The 22,850-nt window shown below is 39.6% G+C and overlaps 1 long non-coding RNA gene and 1 pseudogene across 19 annotated transcripts in view; both read left to right on the top strand.

The window, feature by feature from the left end:
• The window catches only part of LOC110140446 (uncharacterized), a 171,574-nt gene that overhangs the window by 138,241 nt on the left and 10,483 nt on the right, over positions 1-22,850 (top strand). For 10 of the 19 annotated variants that reach the window (XR_011490248.1, XR_011490257.1, XR_011490252.1 and 7 more), the window contains 3 exons: positions 16,214-16,318; positions 22,094-22,305; positions 22,392-22,485. This is a non-coding gene — a long non-coding RNA (uncharacterized lncRNA). Of the gene's footprint in view, positions 1-7,648; positions 7,733-16,213; positions 16,319-22,093; positions 22,306-22,391; positions 22,496-22,850 lie in introns of all 19 variants that reach the window. The other 9 variants (XR_011490250.1, XR_011490258.1, XR_011490256.1 and 6 more) reach the window with 6 other exon arrangements.
• LOC139037438 (charged multivesicular body protein 3 pseudogene) lies at positions 4,327-7,640 on the top strand (annotated as a pseudogene).

The raw sequence follows: 22,850 nt of genomic DNA, 5'->3' as shown, positions 1-22,850 counted from the left end.
CCTGTGCCTGACAGAAGTGTTGGTAGCAAAAGCATTTTTATCTGCAACTGACTACATTTGTGGAGGTGGTTGGGTTTGGGTTTGAATGTAGAGAGAACAGGGACCACAGCCTCTATCCTTCTCATAGGAAAGAGTCTCGTGTCTGAAAAGTCTCTTTCTCGGAGTACTGAAAAGGTTTTTGTGAGTTGGTTTACTTGTTCTCCTTAACATTTTCTCTACCTGTGGCTGCTGGGGAGGTAGGCAACAGAGCTGGGCCCTGGGCCCAAGTGGGTACCCTGCCCTCTACTTCGGGGGAGAGGTGGGGGCCTGCTCCCTGGATGCAATTCCCCAGCATCCTGGCACTTGGGAAATTTGTTTAGCCTCCTGGGGAAAGATTCCACCACCCCTGTTTTGGGGACAAATTACAAGCATTTTGACAGCCTCAAGGCCCACTCTGTTTAGCCCAGTATAACCTTTCTAGAACTCAAATAAGATTAGGTCAGTGCCTTGCTTTAAAATGTAAACAAACGGTTTCCCCTGGCCTATTAAAAGAAATCCCAAGGCTTTAACATTACCAACTCTGCCTTCACTCTCTGACCCCAGAGCAGCCCTCAGGCTGTACCTTCTCTTTTCCTTCCACTATTTTCAGACACCTTGGTCTCAAGTCAGAATAGCCTTGGCATCACTCCTGGGACAGAAGTGCTTTTCCTCTCCGTACGTCCTTGCTCCCAGAACGTCCCCGCCTTGCCCTTTGCCTGCGTGGGGATCCTACTCATCCTTCAGTGCCCAACTCAGATCCTCTTCCTCGCTGGCCTTTCCTGAACTCCCTGCTGCTCTCTCCCCCTTTCACATCCTCCACCCTGTGCCCCTCAAGAAGAGTGGGGATCATCACTTCCTCTAGCTGTGACTCGTCTACTGTAACAACTATCACTCCATCTATAGGTGTTTTTTTTTTTGATTGTTTCTCCCACAGAATTGTGTGTTATGCAAGAGTTAGAATATTAACTCCAAAGTCGTTGGGACTTCCCAGATGGCTCAGTGGTAAAGAATCTGCCTCCTGATGCAGGAGAGGCAGGTTTGATCCCTGGGTCAGGAATATTCCTGGAGGAGGGCATGGCAACATGATATAGAGATTAAACAAAACAATCAAAGTGAAAGTCGTTCAGTCGTGTCAGATCCTTTGCGACCCTATGGACTATAATCCTCCAAGCTCTCTGTCCATGCAATTCTCCAGACAAGAATGCTAGAGTGGGTTGCCATTCCTTTCTCCAGGGGATCTTCCAGACCCAGGGATCAAACCTGGGTGTCCCTCATTGCAGGCAGACTCTTTATCATCTGAGTCAATCCCATGGATAGAGGAGCCCAGCAGGCTATAGTCGATGAGGTGCAAAAGAGTCAGGCATGACTTAAAGACTAAACAACAACAATACTTTTGTTAAGCGAATAAGTGAATGGGCAAGTTGAAAAGTCTTAGATTGCAGATGTAACTAGAGTTCTCTGAAAATCACAGTACATGACAAATACCTTTTCAGACCCCAGACATTTGCCCTATACTTTCTAGTGAGATTTCTTTCTTCCAACTTCAAGCTTACCTATAAAAACGGAAATGCTATTGATTCTCTGTGGATCTGAAAATTCTTTTAAATTTCCAAGAGTGTCAAATGAAGCATACCTTGGTCTGCATAAACATGGTCATCTTCTCGCTGCTTGGGACTTGCAGGGGAAAAAAAAAAAACTCATCATGAGAAATGGTGCAGATGGTATATTTGGCATCACCAGCCTGCGTCGATCAGAGATGCATTTATTTACATGATTTTGTTTGCATTGTGACCATTTATCTGGGTCCTTGCTCACATTTAACCTTTTGGAGGATCGGCAGGGACTGAGCCATTTTGCCCTTGGGATCGGATGAAGCGAGCCCCCTGTAGGGATGATGTTTGCATTTCTTCCTACCTGCAAAGCATGCATTTCTTACAGCCTCAGAAAACATTTGGTTATGTTATCTCGTGGGTCCAGGAGGAGTGTGGAGTGTGCCAAATTTAAGAGCCATTGCCAAATGCCATGGTTCGCATTATGTAGTCAGCGTGCCAGTGGAACTGGCGCTTCTCGTTGTAGATTGGAGCTCTTGCCTCAGAGGCAAAAGATCCCCATTAGTCGTTTCCAACTGGGATCATGCCCTTTGCCTTTACTTTTGAGATATCTTTGTGTGAGTGTACAAACCATGGCTTGCAGGCACAGCTGATAGACCACTGTGACTGATCTCTTCCAGGCTGGGATGGTGAGCCCCCAAAAGGGCACCAAAATGGTCTCAGACCGCATGGGTGACTTGGAGATGCTGAGAAACAGCATGGTGCCTTAGAAAGGGTCTTAGAGAGCTTGGTTCTGGGTCTGTAAAATGGGGACAATTTACTTACTTTTTCTGAGCTTTGGTTTCCTCATCTTTCAACAGGAATAGTCAGAGTTATTGTCATGACAATTGACCTAATTCATATAAAGCATTTGGTGTAGTAACAGACACCAAATCAGCCCTCAATAAAAGTTTTTATGACTAATATTATCATTATTATTGACACATCCTGCTTGGTGGTTATGAAGATGATATTGAAGTGCTCTGTGAATCTGCAGAACTCAGCAGATGCGAGGAATGCTTGCTTCAGTGGGGAGGGAAGGTCATTGCTTATAAAGGCTCTGTCAAAACATGTTTCAACATGATTCTCTGTCCAAGAGTCCCCAATAGTTTTTAAATAAGAAGCTACTGAGTCAGACAGAGAAAGACAAACAGTGTGTGACATCATTTATATGTGGAATCTAAAAAACAAACTAGTGACTAAAACCAAAAAAAGTAGACTCACAGGTAATACAGAACAAACTGGTAGTTACCAGAAGCGAGAAGGAAAAGAGAGGGGTAGCATAAGGGCAGGGGTAAAAGGGCTGTTATGGGATTATATGAAATCTTTTTCTTTTTCATTTAAAAACACTTTTTTTTATTATACGTTTCTGGTTTTCAGCATTAAAACTTCACATCTATGTGTACTACAAAGTGATTATCACCTTAAGACCAGTTACCAAACCATTTTAACCACTAGACTAGACATAGAAAAAGAACTCTCCTAAAGCGCTTTGAAGCACAAGAAAAGTTACTTTCAACCTACTAGCAGAAGGAGTAGTAGTGGATGATACAACTTGCTAATTCATTTTCGTAGTTACTTTCTGCCAATGGGTAACGAACTTAAAAATGGAGATTTGTTCCGAGTTTCTGTTTTCACTTTACAGTATTGGGGAAGGGTCCTATAAGACAGAATCGTGTCTCCCCAAAGTCATATGTTGAAACCCTAATCCCCCAATGTGACTGTATTTGGGATAAGAAAGTAATTAAGATGAAGTAAAATCATAAGAGAGGATGGAGCCCGGATCCATCCCAGAGGATTAGCGTCCTAATAAGACCACAGCAGAGAGCTCTTGCCCTTCCTTTCTTCCCAGGGTGAGAACACAGCATGAAGGCAGACATCTACTAGCCAGGAGAGAGCTCGGCAGAAACCCACACCTTGGCCTTGGACTGCCCAATCTCCAAACCTCCGAGAATATAAACTCCTGTTTTTTAAGCCACACAGTACGTAGTATTTTGTTAGGCAGCCCCCGCAGACTAAGATATGGGTAGGGGGGCTGAGGATGAGGTGCCTTAAATATCTACATGCTCAATCTCCTGTAACACATGCTCAGATAAGTCTGTAAAGTCAGAGACTGTTTGTAAAACATTGTCTTTCTGTATAGTACTGAGAAGTTAACCCCCAATGATGCGTCTGAGTCCCAGGGTTTGTATTTGGGGAACCAACATTCATCTTGAGACATCAGTAACACTTTTGAGGATGAAAAGTTTGGTATGGAAAGTAGCACTAGGAAAGCAGAGGGTAAATAAAAATGAGAGGAAGAAAGCAAAGAATGGTGGGGGGGGAGCTTATATTGGCCTATAGAGAATAGAACACTTAGATCAACTATAGTACTAAATGTTTCCTTTAAAAAAAAAAAATCATGTCTCCTAAAACTAACTCCAAATGGAATCATATAAACCCAAATACTAGAATCAGGGGAATTTTCTAGTGAGGGAGAACATTTTGGTGTATTAGTAGTTTAGTTTTCTTGTAAGGAAATAAAAAGGAAATTAATTCAGTGATTTGTTCAGAATAGTTACAAAAATGCACAGTCTCAGAGATCAGTGGGGAATACAGTTCCTGCTGGAGGCAGCAATTGTCTGGTCTCCTAGAGGAGATGAGTTATTTTATTTGTGTTGAGATGGAGGAGAGGAAGGGGCAGTTTTCAGGTTTCCCTTGTCCTGGAAAAGTGCAGACTTTCACAGAATGTATCTCGCGCTTTCTTGCCTTATTATTCTTTCTCTTTTCTTTTATACTTGTTCATATTTGCTTGAATTTTACCATTTTTATCATGATATAACCGACATATTGTATAAGTTTAAGGTGTACATGTGATGGTTTGATATTTGTGTATATTTCATAATGATTATATTGATAAAGCTGGTTAACACATCCATCACCTCACATAGTTACCTTTTATGCACATGTGTGTGTGTGTAGAACTTTAAAGATTTATTCTTGGCAACTTTCATGTATATAACAATACTGTCACCCTCCTGTACATTAGATCCCAAGAAATCACTCAAATCAATCAAAACTGTAAGTTTGTACCCTGTGACCACTTTCATCCATCTCAGTCCAGCCCCCTCAACCTCTGGGCAACCACCAATCTACTGTTAATGTGAGTTTGTTTTTTAGATTCCATCTGTAAGTGAGATCATCTATTAATAGTATTTGTCTTTGTCTCACTTACTTCACTCAACATAATACCCTCAAGGTTCACATCCATGCTCTCACAAATGTCAAGATTTCCTTTTTGTTATGGCTGAATAATATTCCTGTATGTGTGTGTGTGTCTATATCTGTCTATCTATATCACATTTTTTAATTCATTCATCCACTTACAAACAGCTTGGGTTGTTTCCATACCTTGGCTATTGTGAATAATGCTGCTTTGAACATGGAGTACAGATATCTATTCAAGATACTGATTTCATTTCCTTTGGATATATACCTGAAATTGAAGTTGCTGCATCATCTGACAGTTCTATTTCTAATTTTTTGAGGAAACTATGTACTATTTTCCATAGTGACTGCACTAGTTTACACTCCCACCAACAGTGTACAAGGGTTCCCTTTCCCCCACATCCTTGCCAGCCTTATATCTTGTATTTTTGATGATAGTCATTCTAACAGGTGTGAGGTAAAATCTCATTGTGGATTTTATTTGCATTTCCCTGATGATTAGTGATGTCCTATACCTTTCAATGTACCTATTGGCCATTTGTATGGTTTCTTTGGGAAAATCTATATTCAGGTCCTTTGCCTACATTTAATTGGGTTATTTAGGGGTTTTGCTTTGGTTTGGGGTTGGGTTTTTTTGTTATTAAGTTTTATGAACTTCTACTATATTTTGGATATTAACCCCTTTTCAGATATATAGTGTGCAAATATTTTTCCATTCTATAGGCTGCCTTTTCATCTTATTAATTCTTTTTCTGTGCAGAGCCTTTTTAGTTTGATATAGTCCCACTTGTTTATTTTAGTTTTTGTTGCTTGTGCTTTAAGTATCAAACCCAAACAAACACAAACAAAAAACAGTACTGTCAGAACCAGTGTCAAGGAGCTTACCCCCATGATTTCATCTAGGACTTTTGTAGTTTCTGGTATTACAATTAAGTCATAATCCATTTCAAGTTAATTTTTGTGAGTGGTGTAAGACAGGGGTCCAGTTTCATTACTGAAGTCATACTGACTATCTTATCCTCTGAATATTCTTGGCTCCCTTAACAAGTAACGATTGACCATATATGCACGGGTGTATTTTGGGGTTCTCAATCCTGTTCCATTGGTCTACATGTCTGTTTTTATGCCAGTACCATACTATTTTGATTACTATAGCCCTGTAAAATAGTTTGAAATCAGTAAGTGTAAAGCATCCAGCTTTTGTTCTTCTTTCTCAAGGTTGCTTTGGTTATTCAGAGTCTGTCATGTGGTTCCAAATTTCAAGGTTTGGTTTTTTTTTTTCCTATTTTTCAAAAGACAAATTTCAGGGTTTTTTATTTCTATTTTTGAAAAATTTCTTGTTTTTTTAGTTCTGTTTTTTAAAAGACATTAACATCTTGGTACAGATTGCATTCCATCTGTAGATTGCTTTCAGTAGTATGAACACTTTATCAGAACTAATTCTATCAGTCCAAGGACATGAACTATCTTTTTATTTATTTTTGTTTTCAATTTCTTACACCAGTGTTTTATACTTTTCAGTGTACAGATCTTTCACCTTATGGTTAAATTTATTCCTAAGTATTTTTATCCTTTCTGATATTATTATAGGTAGGATTGTTTTCTTTCTTTTTCAGGTGGTTTGTTGTTAATATATAGAAATATAACTAATTTTTGCATGCTGATTTTCTTGGTTAAGAAAGGAAATTAGAGTTGCTAACAGGCAAGTATGAAACATTCAAGGAGAAGCAGAAAAACCAAGACTATTTGTGAAAGATGCTGCTAAGAAGGGTCAGAAGGATGTCTGTATATTTCTGGCCATGGAGATGAGCAGGTCAAGGAAGGCTGTGAGCAAGTTTTATACATCCCAAGCTCACATGAACTCTGTACTCATGGGGATGAAGAACAAGTTGGCAGTCTTACAAATGACTGGCTCTTGCAGAAGAGCACAGAAGTGATGAAGGCTATTCAGATTCTTGTTAAGATTCCATAAATCTGGTTCAAACAAATAGATTATAGAATACAGATAAAATAAATAGATTAACAAATGCATGCATTGTCCGAAGAGATGATGAAGGCCAAGGACATGGAGAGATGTTAGAGGACACCTTTGAAAGCATAGATGATCAAGGAGAAATGCAGAAGCAGCAGAAATGGAAATTGACAAAGTTCTATTTGAAGTTATAGCAGGGGCCTTGGGCAAAGCAAAATTGTGGTAAAGTGATCAATGCTGTTATGGAGCCTGAATCTCCAGAAATGATGGCCACCTCAAAAGACAAAGAATGGGAAGAGGCCCTGGAGGCCTTGTCTCCCAGTTGGTCGTGCTTAGCAATTAGGAGCCATCCTGCTGGACCTCAAGCTTTTCTCATGGCCCACCTGCTGGGTGTACATACACTCCTCTGATGCAGCTGCTATTTTATGTATCTCTTGCATTACACCTCTGTGATGAGGCATTGCATTCTGGAGAAGATGCTCTGCTAATATTACTTCACTCTGCAGAAGTCTTCTGATCTCAACTGGACTCTTCTGATGAGAAATGGTGTAATAAATGCATCATTTTTAGGAGTATAAATACAAGTATCTTTATAGGGGAAAAACAAAAAAAATCTGCCTTCTCACAAAACACTTTTGAGAATAGAATTCATTGCCTGAATGTTAGGGACTCTATTTTTTTGTATGTTAAAACACTGTATAAATAGATTTTAATAAATTTCTGCTTTAATGCTAGGGAAAACAATTTAGAGTTTTCTATGTACAATCTCCTCATTCATTATCGGTCTGTTTAGCTTTGCTGTTTCTCCATTGTTTGGTCTCAGTAGGTTGTATCTGTCTGGCAATTTATTTATTTCTTCCAGGTTTTAAAAGGATAAATAAATGTTGATTTGCAAGATAGAGAAAGAGGAGAAGGTTTCAGAAGCATTGCAGGTATGGATAAAAAGGTAAGCAAAGGTGTGGATCGTGGTGGCTTGGAATAGCATGGTAAATGACAGGGGTAAAAGGTGTGGAAAGTTTCCTGTGAGGAGGGCACAAAGTGTGGACATAAGTTTGGTGAGAGAAAGAGGTCTAGAGAAGAGAACAGATATACCAGTTAAGAGGTTTGAAATTTATCTCAAGGGCAATGGAGGTTTGTTAGAGGGTTTTAAGCACAAAAGAGGTTTAAATAGAACTACTTTTTGTGTTGTCGTTGAGGAAGATCTCAGTTGATGACTGTATTTGGGAATTTTTGACGTGATCAATATCAGAGTAGGCGGTGTTTTAAGGAGAGGAAACAGTGGGAAGAATGTGGGACAGCCAGAGATCAGAAAGAGCATGGTTCATAGAAAACTGCTTAGAGCAGAGCAGCCACACCAGGAGTTCCAAAGAGAAATGATTAGGGTCAGGCTGCAGCAGGAGGCACAGGGCGGGGAAGAGACACAGGAGAACTTGAAAAGACAGTGCAAGCACTGACTGGATATGTGGGTGAGTGCAGGGGCCTCCCAGTTCAGCCTGGGTGACTGGGGGTGCTTATACCACTCATGACAGTAAAAGACGTGGTACACGGAGCAGCTTTCATCAGGGGAATTTGATCGGAGCAATTTTGTACAGGTTGTTTGGAGATGCTTGTGGAACACTAGGTTGAGATGGTTCAGTGGGCAAAATGAAATTTAGATATGAGGTTTGATGTAGAAATTACAACAGTCACCTCAATAGCATATAGACCAGGAGAAGTTCCGGGAATAAAAGATATTACCTGAGGACTATCTCATTCAATGTATTGTGAAATAAAATCAGTACTGAAAAATAAAAATCCTGGGATAGAGGGAGGGTGTGGATGCTTAAAAAACAGTCAAGAGAAAAGAGTCAGAGAAGGAACTGCCAGAATTCCACGTGTCTGGCTGAAGACTTAGAGGAATGAATAGTCAGCAGAGACGGAGACGTAGGAAGCCCAGCAGAGGTAGGTACTGTATGTGAAGAGTGGTGATGGAATTGGATGAGGAATAGTTGAGTGGGTTGAGCTCATACTGAAGGACAGTCTGTGAATCCCGTGAAACTGGAGGAAAAGGAGCAACTTGTGGAGGGGACAGGGAAGACTCCAGAATCAGTTATAGACTCAAGGCTAAGAATTCCCACCTGTTAACCTTGGTTTTCTCAGTAGAGACAAATTGACTTGCTGAAAGAGGAAGGTTGATGGTGGCAAAGAAATAAGAAAATGGGTAAAGGGGAAGAATAGCAACTTTGGGAATTGGGAGAGGACTTGACCATATATAAGAATAATAGAGAAATGGAGGGATTTAAAAGAGTTCTGTGTCCCTCCTAATTTCTTGAAGAAAAACATGTTTCTGACTGTCAGAAAAAGAATAAAAATTTCCAAAATACATGAAATCAGCTAAATAAATTGTGAAACAGTGATTATATTTTAATGAAGTATGAAAGCTTACTGAGTTTTTAATATCATAATAAAAAAATAAAAGCCAAACCAATGAAGCACTGTTTCTAGAACCACTAGGGTCCAAAGGTCAAAGATGAGGGAAAGGACTTGCATAGTCCATGGACATAAATCAATGCTATGGTGTCCCCCTAATGAACAAACAAATAGGCAAAAAATGTCTCATGCCCCAAGTTAAATCAACTGCATTGCTATGCTTGCAGCAAGATTGATTTGCAGACCACAAATCTGAGGTGGCATACATTTAAACAGCTGTGGGAGGGTTTAGCAGCTCGGCCCATAAGAGCAGCGTCAGGTGGTAGATGGCCAGTCTGACCCAAAGCAGAGGAGTTTCGTGTCCTGTGCAGCAGAAGGGCAGAGCAGCGGGCCCTTCCCTGGAGAAGCCGCTGAGTCCTAAGCGGAAGGCCAGTGTCCAGGTAAGAAGAGCTTTGGATCAAAAACTCCAACCTCTTTTTCCCAGTAAAACAGACAATGTTTCAGTCTAACCAAGACGAAAAGATAGAAATTACACATCAATCATCACTTTAAGAAACTCTTTGTAACCTTGTTATAGACATGCACTACACAGACTCTGGGAGATGGTGAGGGACAGGGAGGCCTGGAGTGCTGCATTCCGTGGGGTCACGAAAGTGAGGGAAATCGCTCAGTCGTGTTCGACTCTTTGTGACCCCGTGGACAATACAGTCCATGGGTTTCTCCAGGCCAGAACACTGGAGTGGGTAGACTTTCCCTTCTCCAGAGGGTCTTCCCAACCCAGGGATCAGACCCAGGTATCCTGCATCGCAGGCGGATTCTTTACCAGCTGAGCCACAAGGGGTTGTGAATAATTGGATACAACTTGGCAACTGAGCAACAGCAATGATATGATTTAAAATTTCTCTTTGCAACCAACAGCAAATACTTACAATACTTAAAAGTAAAATAGCGACATCCCCAGTGACTCAGCGATAAAGAATCTGACTGCAATGCAGGAGATGCAGGAGACAGGGGTTTGATCCCTGGGTCAGGAAGATTTCCTGGAGGAGGGCATGGCAACCCACTCCAGTATTCTTGTCTGGAGAATCCCATGGACAGAGGAGACTGGTGGGCTACATAGGGTCGCAAAGAGTCAAAAGCAACTGAGCAAACATGCACACAAAAGTAAAATAGCAGCAGAAACATTCTTCTTAAAGGTAAGACCAAGAAGGATAACATCATAATTATTCATTTTATGCTATTCTGAAGTTACTGCCAATGGAAAAGGGCAGAAAAAAGAAATAAGAAATATACTTATTGGAGAAGAAAGAAAAATTATTATTTACAGTCAGTATGTCTATCTAGAAAACTCATGAGAATAAAGTTTAAAGTTATTTGAGCTAGTTGGAGAGTTTAAAAAATTACCAGTAACAAAAATTAACACAGAAATATTTACTAGATTCCAGAAATTATCAATTAAAAAAGCACAATGGAAAAAGTTCTGCCCACCAGAGTAACAGAAGTTATAACATCCAGGAATAAATTTAATAAAAGCTCTGTTAGAGCTACATGAAAAACAACTGGACAATTTTACTGAGGGACGTTAAAAAGTCTTAAATTGATGCTGCTGCTGTTTTCATGAATAGTGAAATAGAAGAGTATAAAAGTATCGATAGTCCCCAAATCAATGTATTTATACACAAATTCCCAATTATTTTACAGATCTAGTTATGACCTTACCTACATACATGAGCTTATTCTTATAAAAGTCAAGGGGAAAAAAACTGAAAAAAATGAGAGGGAATTTGTACCATCAGAAAGCTATAACTTATTATAAGTGTACATTTGTATATTCACAGATAGAGATAGAACCAGAAATAAACTCTAGTACAATTCAGAACTTAGAATATGGTAAAGTTGATGTTTAAATGGGTGAGAAAATGGTGGATTACCCGCTGGATGAGACGGGATGGATTTACAGCCTCTGCTAGACCAGTGTTAAGTGCCTGCTGCGTTTGCCAGGCTCCCCTTCCCCCTGACCTGCTGTCCCTGTCTCCTAACGGCCCAGCTCCTCCAGCCTCCCAGGCACAGCCGCCTTTGCTCTTTCTGCGGCACAAAACCACAGAGGTTCTAGCAGCCACGTAAGACTTCGCTGAGTCCATGGAGCCCAGACTTCCGGGCAGCTGCCTGGAACGTTTGCATGATGCAACTCTGAAGCACAAACCTTGACCATCAAAAGAAAGGAGATGGAGAACTGACAGATCAGTTCCTTTCTCCTCCCCACCCCCTGCCGCACTGGACTCATAGATCAGCTGAGTCAGCCTCTGCCTCTCTGACATCCTGCATCTGGAATATGGCTGTGTTTTCCTCTGAAACTGGTGCTGTCCTGGTGACAAAGCACCACCTTTGATTTTCTTTCCTCTTTCCCCTCTTTACTTCCTCATTTTCCTTTTCTCACTCTTGATGCCCTGGGACCCCTCTCCCTGGAAGCCTCCAATATGCAAGCTTTTCCTCAGGCTCGGCTTTTCAAGGAACTGGGGCTCAGACACATTCCTTCTTCACATGTCATCCGAAAATACATCCTAGATGGATTAGAGCATTACAACATAAAAATAGTGCATAAAAGATGAAACAAAACATTAGTGTGTCTGTCTATAAACATGTAAGTTACAGAGGTATGGGAAATCTTTCTAATCTAAGAATATGGTAGATTTGACTTTATAGAGTCTTAAACCTTTGCAGAAGTATTGTAAACAAAATAAACTAGCAAGAAAATATTAATGCCTGAAGCAGAAATAGGTTAACATGTATTAATAGATTGGTATAGGTTAATATGTAAAAAGGACTTAATAAATACATTTTTAAAATCTTATCAGGAAAAAAATAGACTAAGAATTTGAACAAGTAATCCACAAAGAAACACAAAGGATTGAAAAGTGTATGAAAGAAAAAAAAATTCAGGCTTAATAAAATCAAGGAAATACAGATGAAAACAATAATAATTTATTATTTTCCTCTAACAGATTTGCTAAGATTAAAATCAAAGGCAGTGGCCCAAATTGGGGAGGGTGCAACCATGCTTTCACAAACTACTGGGAGGTCTGTAATTTGGTACATTCTTTTTGGAAATACATATCAAAAGCTTTAAATTTTTTCCTTATCCGTTAAACTAATAAATCCACATATAAAAGTTTATCTTAAGGAAATGATCAGAGATCCAAGACTTATGTTGAAAGACATTTAGAGCAATATGATTTTTTATTGTTGTCATAAATAGCTGGAAACAAGACAAATACCAAAAAAGGGACTGGATAAATAGATTTTTGAGTGTTAATAAGATGGAATTCTCTTCACCTATTTAATATTTTCATATATGAAAAGTTTGTGGGAAAATGCCCTCCACATACACTGAAATATGAAAAACTGCTTATAAAATAATGTAAAATAAAAATTTAAGTATTTAGAAAAACCCAAAGAACTTACACAGTATGTATAACTCTCTTCTCTCTTTTAACATCTTCTCCAAGACAAAGCTAAACTCAACAGGATCTTTGGAATGTTTAGAAGCACAAACATTAAAAAAAAAAAGAATGTGTTTTTTCTAGAATAATTTTTGCTAATTTCCTAATCATAAAATAGTTATTTTAAAATTATTTTGAGCCATAGACCTAAATGTAAAACATGAAACTATAAAAATTCTAGAATAAAACATAAGATAAAATCTATAGGAATTTGAGATAAGAGAAGATTTCTTAGGACATAAAAGTCTCAAGCCATTTTACAATTTTAGAATAAAAAGTGACAACTGGACTTTATTAAAATTTTGCTCTTCAAAATATACTTTTAAGAAATAAAGCAAGCAAGCCACAATGAAAGAAAATATTTTCAATGCATATTTCTAACACAGTTTATCTAGAATAGATGAAGAATCCTTATACCTCAATAAGACGATAACCCAGTTTTGAAAATAGGCAAAATATTTGAACATACAGTTTACAGAAGAAGATATACAAATGGCCTAAGCAATGAAAATAAGATCAAAACCATTAGTTATCATGGAAATGCAAATTAAACTACATACCCACTAGAAGGGGCTTCCCTGGTGGCTCAGTTGGTAAAGAAGCTGCCTGCAATGCAGGAGACCCGGGTTTGATCCCTGGGTCAGGAAGATCCCCTGGAGAAGGAAATGGCAACCCACTCCAGTCTTCTTGCCTGGAGAATCCCATGGACAGAGGAGCCTGAGGAGGCTGACAGGCTACAGTCCATGGGGTCAAGAGTCAGACACAGCTGAGCTATTAAACCACCACCACCGCTAGCCATGAGAATTGTTGGCAAGTATGTGGAACAGGCAAAACTCACATGCATTGCTGTGAAAATATAAAATGTTGTCACCACTTTGAAAAACTGTCCATTTGTTTAAAAGTTAAACATACTTCTGCCATACCACCAGCCATTCTACTCCTAGAGAAGTAATTTAGAAGTATTTACCAAGAAGATCTAAAAATGTATACCCATACAAAATATTGTGTGTGATGTTCCTGGCACTTTATTTGAAATAAAGCCCTAGACTGGAAATAACCCAATGTCCATCGACAGGTGAATAAATAAGCAAATAGATGTATATTTATACAATAATGGTCAAGTGGACTTTAGGAAGCATTACTGTAAACAAAGCAAGTGGAGGTGATGGAATTCCAGCTGAGCTATTTCCAATCTTAAAAGATGATGCTGTTAAAGTGCTGCGCTCAATATACCAGCAAATTTGAAAAACTCAGCAGTGGCCACAGGACTGAAAAAGGTGAGTTTTCATTCCAGTCTCAAAGAAAGGCAATGCCGAAGAATGTTCAAATTACTATACAACTGCACTCGTTTCACACGCAAGCAGTTCTGTGGATACATATATTTGTCAAAACTCATTGAATTGTACACTTTAAATGGATTTAGTTAATAACATGTGAATTACAGGTCAGTAAAGTTACTTAAAGATTCTTTTCTTCCTGCATTCCTAGCTGACTGAGATCTACTCAATCTTGATTACCCCTTTGCTTATTACCTCTCCTCCTACTTATTATTGTATTGCTAGAATAGACCTAGGGATACAGTTACAAGTGCTTCTGCGTGTGTGTGTGTGTGTGTGTGTGTGTGTGTGCGTGTGAGAGAGAGAGAGAGAGAGAGAGAGAGAGAGAGAGGCAGAGACAGAAATGAGAAAGAAGAGACTGAAGATTCCAAAATGCTGGAGGGAGAGGGGTTGGTAAAGAGAAAGTTCCAGAGGTGTGGAATCCAGAGGACAGGTAGAGATATGGGACTTAGCAAGTGAGGATAGGATATTGGGAAATTTGAACTGAACTCATGAGAGTCTCAAGTAGCCTTGTCCAATAACCTCAGACGTTCTACAAATGAAGAGTAATATCTTCTGAGAGATGGTCCTGGATGGGCTGATAGTTGAGGAGAGTGCATGCACTCTAGAAGTCAGTAAGAAATGAATAAAGCATTAAACTGAAATAGGGGAGGGTCAGTGGAAGTGCAGGTAACTCCAGGACAAGGGGAGTCCTCTTCTACTCTCTGTGGGCTTTCAGACCCCATCTTCTATGATGTCCATGAGGGAGAGGGCAATGCTGACCATTGATTATCATGCCACATTAATTTCTCAAATCCAAACTTCACGAATATTTGTCAACTTTCTCAACTTTCAAAGTGAAGAAATTAGGAAATGGAGTTTCTTCTGCCCCGATTATTGATAGGTCTTTGTCTGATTTTCTTAAGAATCACCATATGTGGTCTCTTTCCAGCTGATGGAGGTATGATACTCATGATGTAGATCCATCTCCAGTAAGCAGTATGCTCAATCTTTCCTTGTAAAAGGGATGCATTATTTCGCATATAACAAGTCCATTGACGATCCTTTGCTTTCTACTGGCAAGGTGAAAACATAGTCCTACTAGGGAGGATCCCACATACCTACTAATTGGGTTGTGAGTTTGGAAGTGTAGCTAAGAAGATCTGTGCCAAGTAAATGTATTATAATGACTTTGGTCTTTATCATCAGTCTTAGATAATTGTACCACAGCTGACATGACTTTCTTGCAGAGGCAGACTGTTAGAATGAATGACATAATAATGCCATGATTAATCTGACCTAGCCCTCATGGGAGGGTGAAGAGGTACAAATTCACAGGCTGCTATAACTACTGTCAAATGCTCCATCAACAAGGCATTTGGGGGTAAAGCATCAATCCTAAAATACACTGTTAAAAATAACACCTGGTGGAAATAAGTGTGTGGCCCTCTAGACCCTGATAAAGAGGGCAATTAACATAAGTAGGGCATACTTCTGATATTTTAATTTGGGATTTCAGAATTGAGATTGCTGATACTCATCATTGCATCATTCTTGAGAACACAAAAAGACCCCCCCACCTTATATTTTTCAAACCTATGTTGAAACTTATATATGATATCTCTGAGTGATACTTTCCAAATATTAGTAACCGATCTCTGTGCGGTCATTTGTGTATTTGATTAACCTTAGTTACCAAGATAGCAATGAAAAGAGCATTCTTACTATTTTTTGATGTTTTGTTTCTGATCATGGTTGTAGAAGAACTGAAAAAAAAAAGCTTCAGGAGAGAATAATTAGGAGGCTAATTAATTAAGGTCTGTTTATAGTTTTGTTTTCAAGGCATTTATTGATCTTAACTGTAAGATTCTATTTTCATTGAAGATATTAGGAACGATGGAGAGGTAGTGAGGCAATCAAGTGAAGGCACACTTTGATAGCTGGGAGAACAGGAGTATGGGGCCCTCCTGAACTGACTGTACTCTATCCTGTTTTCAAAACTAAGAATGAGATTGAAAATTCCAAAATACTAGAGTAGAGATTAATAGGAAGAGAGAAATATCCCAATGGCCTCTAGAGGAATAAGATCAAGACACACATGGGAGAATAAGGCTTGGAAAGCTCGGTTTGGAGGGTTTTAAATGCATTACATTTATCCTCACAGCTCTAAGAGACAGTATTACTATTGCCTCTATTTTTCAGGTAAGAACATTGAGGCCCACAAAGATGATATGGGCATATTCACAAAGCTAGTAAGTGGAGGAAGAAGAATTTTCATCTGTACAATGTGAGCTGGAACTCGTTTAGGTATGTTATGCTTAGTGGGTAATATGGTGCCATGCATGCTAAGTCGCTTCAGTCGTGTCTGACTCTTTGCTATCCCATGGACTGTAATCGGCCAGGCTCCTCTGTCCATGGGGATTCTCCAGGCAAGAATACTGGAGTGGGTTGTTATGCCCTCCTCCAAGGGATCTTCCTGATCCAAGGATCAAATCCACCTCTCTTACATCTCCTGTATTGGCAGGCAGGTTCTTTACCACTAGCACCACCTGGGAAACCCTAGTAGGTAATAGGTTATATCAAAAGTATTAATAGCTAGCATGGTATCCATCATATGATAGACGCTTAAGAGGTGCCAAAAATGTTATTCAGTATTAGTTTATTTGGATTCCATAGTAAAACAAACCAGCTGGTGTCTATAGATTTTAAAGTGTCAAACCAATAACAAATGGCAATCCTTAAACACAGTATAAAGGGGAAACTAACATACACACTCTGTTCTTCCTGTCCTGTGCAGTCAGTGTGGCTGATATAGCACCTACTCAGCAAACCAAAGTTACACAGCGTGTTTGTTGGAGATCCCAGGTGGGTGAGGAGGGCAAGAAAGAGGAGACTGCTTTCATCCGTCACATAGAGTTCTTTGCTTTACCCTCACCATTTTAAAATGACCAGTTAAATCAATAACTTTGACGTGGAAGTGGGATGATTCAAACTTGTTAGGCAACACATAGAAAAGATAATCAAATCAGTTGGCTGATAGCCTCCAACCAGTGACTGCAAAATTAAGAAAGGAGCTCCAACCAGTTGCTTATTTCTTGCAGACTCTAAAGTCCTAGCTATTTTATTGAAGGAATTTTACATAAAGACATATGTGGGGGTTTGGCCCATTAATTGTTCTATTTTAGACAGAGAGTGTCATGAGGAGCTGGTGTGGGGTGTAAACGTGGGGAAGGTGCACACTTGACTTCATACTTTCTGGTACTTCTTGCTGGATTAATCACCAAAGAACCATACTTAATGGTGTATTTGCTTGAGGAATACTTGCAAATTTATATCCTTTCTCTAGTCACATAATATGAAGAAATTTTCAGTAATCTCTTCATTGAATTTGATATCTTATATACCATAAGGAAGTTAGTTCTATGAGAGCAGATTTGTGTTCTAATTTTTTGCCTTTTAGCATGTTTGTCTCTTGCTTGGAACTTTGGGAAGACCATCTGAGGCCTTCAATAGTTGATAAAAGCAAGCTAAAGCAAATAATCACCTTCTGGTACTTCTTTCCACATATTCTAATTTTTTAATGGAGAAAATGCATTCTTAAATTAAATATGCATAATAAGGAATACTAATAATAAGAATAAAGTGGAATATGTGAGAATGAATCTAGTGTTGTAAGCAAAATGCATTTGATTTGCAAAGGATAAAAGCTGGCTTGAATTAGTAAGAATCAGTGCAAAAAAGAAAAGCCTCGTAATGTTCATAAATTGTCCATAATTGTATGGATTTTAAATATAAAAGTTGGCAGTGGCAAAAGCTAAAAGCCATTAAGAGAGATACCATTGTGCAATGTACTAGGAGCAGCAAGTCACAATCTTATGAAAAAAAATTCTCCCTAGAGTTTTCTAAAATTTTGATAACCATACTTGAGACTTATCTTGATGTTTACTACAATGCCTGCATTGTTCGGCACGGCATGGCCTAATGCATATATGAATCATATTTGAAAAGAGCTACTAATTAACATGAATAGTCTTCTTCTGTGAAGGTCGTTTATTGCAAAGTTCATCCCCCCCCCCCCACTTTTTTTCCCGGCTGACTATCACTAAAGGAGTCCTCAACAACAGCCATTAGTTTAAGAGACTAGTCTGTTTTCTCTCTGACATTGGGTCATAGTTTTAAAGAGTCTTTTTCTCCTGCCAAGGAGCTATAAAAAAAAAAAATAGTATTTAAAAGTAAGAGAGGCAGAAAAGAGAAAACAACCTTTCTGTTATTGAGCAGTACATCCACTCCTTAAATTTTATTCTCTCATCAACTTCTTGTTATAGTATTGAAAGATTATTTAGCAAAACTGTTAGACATAATCTCAGATGAAATCAGTGAGTTGTTCTTTGAAAACTGACTTGCCAGTTCTTCTCTAGGATTCACTGGGATGGTCCCTGAACTGTTTTCCAAATAAATAAAAGCATTTTTGGACTTTGTTCTACTGTTCTGCCCTGGAGGAACTTCCAGAACATTTCACCACTCAGTTTTGGGTCCGGTAGGTTTTTTTGGCTTAGATGTTTCAAGCAACTTAGCCAAGATGAAGGGATTCCCAAGGACTGTTGGGAATATTACCCAATGCTGAAAATGTCTCTAAGTTAAATACTTTTGGTTGGAGCTTTGTCTCCATTAGTGATGGTTAATTTTACATATCACCTTGGCTAGGTTATGGTTGCTGTTGGTCAGTTGCTCAGTTGTGTCCAACTCTTTGCAACCCCATGGACCACCACACACCAGGCTTCCCTGTCGTTCATCATCTCCCTGACCTTGCTCAAATTCATGTCCATTGAGTTAGTGAAGCCATGCAGCCATAGTGTCCTCTGTAATCCCCTTCTCCTCCTGCCTTCAAACTCCCAGCATCAGGGTCTTTTCTAATGAGTCAGCTCTTCGTATCAAGTGACCAAAGTATTGGAGCTTCAGCTTCAGCATCAGTCCTTCTAATGAATATTCAGGATTGATTTCCTTTAGGATTGACTGGTTTGATTGATTCCTTTAGGTTTTGGTACCCAGTTTGTTTGGTCAAACTCCTGTCTAAATGTTGCCATGATAAATTTTTTTAAATGTGATTCATATTTAAGTCAGTAGATTTTGAGTAAAGCAGATTATCCTTAAACATGAGCATAGGCCTCATCCAATCAGTTGAAGACTTCAGAGCAAAGACTGAGGTTTCCCAAAGAAAGAAATTCTGCCTCAGGATTGAAACATGGAAACTCTGCCTGATTTTAAAACTTGCCAATTTGGGGCTCAAGACTGTAATACTTATTCCTACCTAAATTTCCCTGATGGCCTGTTCTATTGACGTGCCAGCCCCCACAAACAAGTGGGTCAAGTCCTTAAAATAAAGTTATCTATCTGTCTCCATCCTAATGGTTCTCTTTCTCTGGAGAACCCTGACTAATCTCATATATCATCCAAGTAAAATTAGTAGCAAGTTTATAGTATAAAACATGTTCTCTTAACTGCTTGACCTGTAAGATACAACTGGATTTTAAGCCAGGTTTTCATGATATAACAAAAAATTAAAGAGCTGACCACATTGTGATTTTGTCTACATGATACCAGATACCCTATTTGATAAATACATAAGCTATTTTTACTCATAAATCTGGTTTCAATAAGTCCATAAGAATTTGTCAGCTGTGTGAGGTTTTTGATATCTGAAGACCAGGGAAGCATTGTGTAGCTTTATTAGAAAGGAATGGATCACCCCAGTGAAGCTTGGTTTTTGAAAATAACTAAGAAGCTGTTCTTACACTGCGTTTGTAATACATACCTTTTTATATTAAGTTTTGAACTGTGTGTTTTAGAAGTTGAAATTAAGTAAAAGGCATCTGATAGTCCCTTTAGCCCATACTTCATTGCCCTAAATACCTCCCACTGCCAGTTAGCCACTGAAAGGGGTAAGATATGGTCAGTAGAGGGGATGAAACCCTTCAGATACCACCTTCCCCATTCATGGAATCAGTCTTCAAAATCATTATGTTTATTGATGGCTCATCACGTATGAATGAATGTCTTACTCAGCTCAACAACAGAAATTTGTTTTCTCACAGTTCTGGAAACTGGAAAGTTCAAGAGCAAGGACCAGCAGGGTTTGTTTTCTTTCGAGGACTCGCTTTCTGGCTTGCAGGCAGCCGCCTTTTTGCTGTGTTCTCTTATGGTTTTCCTTCAATGCGTGCATGTGGAAAGACCCTGCCCTTATGATCTCACTTCACCTTAATTACCTTCTAAAGGTGCTGTCTCCAAATACAGTCATACTGGAGCTTAGTACTTCAGCACATGAATTTGGTGCAGGGGGCTTACAGTTCAGTCCTTAGCAACAGGGCTCTCTCTTTTGTACTCAAGGCATTTCTTTATCAAGCGCTCTTCTAAGACTGCAGTGTTGTAGGGGGGATTGAGCAAGTGTGCAGAGGTCTACACCATGAGTCTGAATGTGATACTTGCTCAAAGCAAGAGTCTACAGCACTGTAAGGGATGGGGTGGTCACATGCAGCTGAATGATCAGAAGCTCCTGCCCTTGCTTCAGGCACTGGGTTCAGTTCAGTCCAGTCGCTCAGTCACGTGTGACTCTGCGACCCCATGGACTACAGCACACAAGACTTCCCTGTCTACCACCAACTCTGGGAGCATGCTCAAACTCATGTCCATCGAGTCCCATCCATACACGACTACTGGAAAAACCATAGCTTTGACTACACAGACATTTGTCGTCGTATAGTGATGGGATGGAGAGAGGATTTGCATTTAAATGCTGGCGTAAGAAAAGCAGTTGGGGAAGAACATGAGAATGAACATGGTCAGGGAAGATGGTTGTTTTCAGTTGCCTGGAGCTTCCTGAAGCATAGCAGGGATTGTACTAAGAAGGATAGACCAGAGACCAGACAATGAGGCCAGAGAACAGAGAGACTGAAATTTCAAGGGACTTGATGGGAAGGCAAGTGAGTCACTGAAAACTTTTGTCTTGGGTGGCGCTGGTTATTTTATAAACCTCCTTTCACTGCTACTGATGCAGTGCCTCAAACATCTTTACTAGAGAAGTCTGATTTTATCATTAGGAAACTGATTTTTTGAACATCGGACCAGTCCCTCTCCAAATGGAAACTTGCCCGTGTGCAGAAACATATCTGTAAGGGATGAACCTGAGGGGGTTGGGAAGGCAGTCAAGCAGAAGGAAGGGAAGAGACTCTGAATGAAGTAGTTTCTTCAAATGAAGAGCAGCAAGATGTTGCAGTGTGTTTTCCTGTTTGGGAAGTTTAATTCTTCACGGTTTGCTTGGCTGTCAGAATGCTTCATGTTTTTATTTGTGAACATACATGGTGATCATCCTTAAGACAAAACAGTCTGATGGCAGGTCCCTTGATGCCCGTGTTCAGAGCAGATGTTGCCATCAGAGGCGGGCTTTCAGTTCTCACCTCTGATATGTAAACCTCACGAAGCAGCATCTCTCCTACACTCTTCATGTTTCACATAAAACTTCCCTAAGATAATGTTGGAGGAAAGAAGTTGAGCTAGACAAGGTTTAACAGATGTATAGCTCTCTGAGACAGAGCCATCATCAGCATTTAAGCAATTACAGCTCATGAGATGATCAAAATACACAAACTCAACAGGGAAAGAGAAAGAAAAAAGAGATGTACATCCTTAGTTCATCAATACAGAACAGCTCTGTGGACTTAAAAGGTTTAGAAAAATTTTAATCACTGTGCTGGGGGATCAGAGAAGGGTAATGGAAACAGAGAAAAGTGGTCCAAAGACAGTGTCTTCACATGGAAAATAATATGAATGGAAGGATTATGGAACTATATTCAATATTTTATGATAACCTATAAGGGGAAAGAATCTGATATATATATCAGATTCTTTATATACGCATATGACTAAATCACTTTGCTGTCACTTTAATGTAATGCTGTACATTAAAACTAACACAACATTGTAGATCAACTGTATTTCAATTTAAAAAAAAAGGCTTATGGTTCCAGAGCTGAGAAAAGTTTCTCTGTTCATGGGAAATGAATTTTTCTTGTCCCACTTTTCACGAAGGGAGATCTCCTCTCCAGCACCCCTTGCATGGGGCCCTCTCGCCTCTCCTTGACCTCGTCCACAGGCTGAAGCTCGTACATTCCAGCTGGTTGTTTGGGCTCTGTTGGACATAACCTAAGTCTGGATGGCAGGGTGAAAATTGGATAAACAGTCACACTGACTCCAGGGAGATTCTTTTTTATGCAAACATCTGTTTCTTGAATTTGGCCAAGGTAAGGCCTTGGGGGAGGGAGGATTTCAATTGATGAAATAAGATCAAGAAGATGTTGCCTCAATCGTGTTTTTCCCACTGTTTCAGGGAGTATAAAGCCTGTGTCCCTCCAACATCACAGAGAGAGGGAACTCCTTCCAAGTTTCCTCTGCTACTGGGTTTATGCCCAGTTCTAGTCCAGGTGAGAGCAAGTGAGTGCTTTTTCTGTTACTTTGCTGTCCTGCAGATGTAACCTGCTTTGAAAGGAACTCCATGCGTACATATAAAAATATGAGCATAACGATAAGTAGAGCAATCACAAATTTTCATTAAGCAGGTCCCATGTCCCTGACTTTGGATAAGATACTAAAGTGTATGGTAGGAACTCCCTGGTGCTCCGGTGGTTAAGACTTCACGCTCCCAGGGCAGGGGGCCTGGGTTCAACCCCTTGAAGGGGAACAGAGACCTCGAGTGCTGCACAGAGCATCCAAAAAAGAAAAGGAAAAGGAAAAAAGTGAAATATGGAGGAATGAATACTTGAACGTAAGAAGTTTAAAGTCTTAATAG

The sequence above is a fragment of the Odocoileus virginianus genome, chromosome 11 (genome assembly GCF_023699985.2).
Source record: "Odocoileus virginianus isolate 20LAN1187 ecotype Illinois chromosome 11, Ovbor_1.2, whole genome shotgun sequence".
In the NCBI taxonomy this organism is placed as follows: Eukaryota; Metazoa; Chordata; class Mammalia; order Artiodactyla; family Cervidae; genus Odocoileus; species Odocoileus virginianus.
The sequence above is the reverse complement of the archived record's forward strand: the minus strand, read 5'-3'. Positions and strand labels throughout refer to the sequence as shown.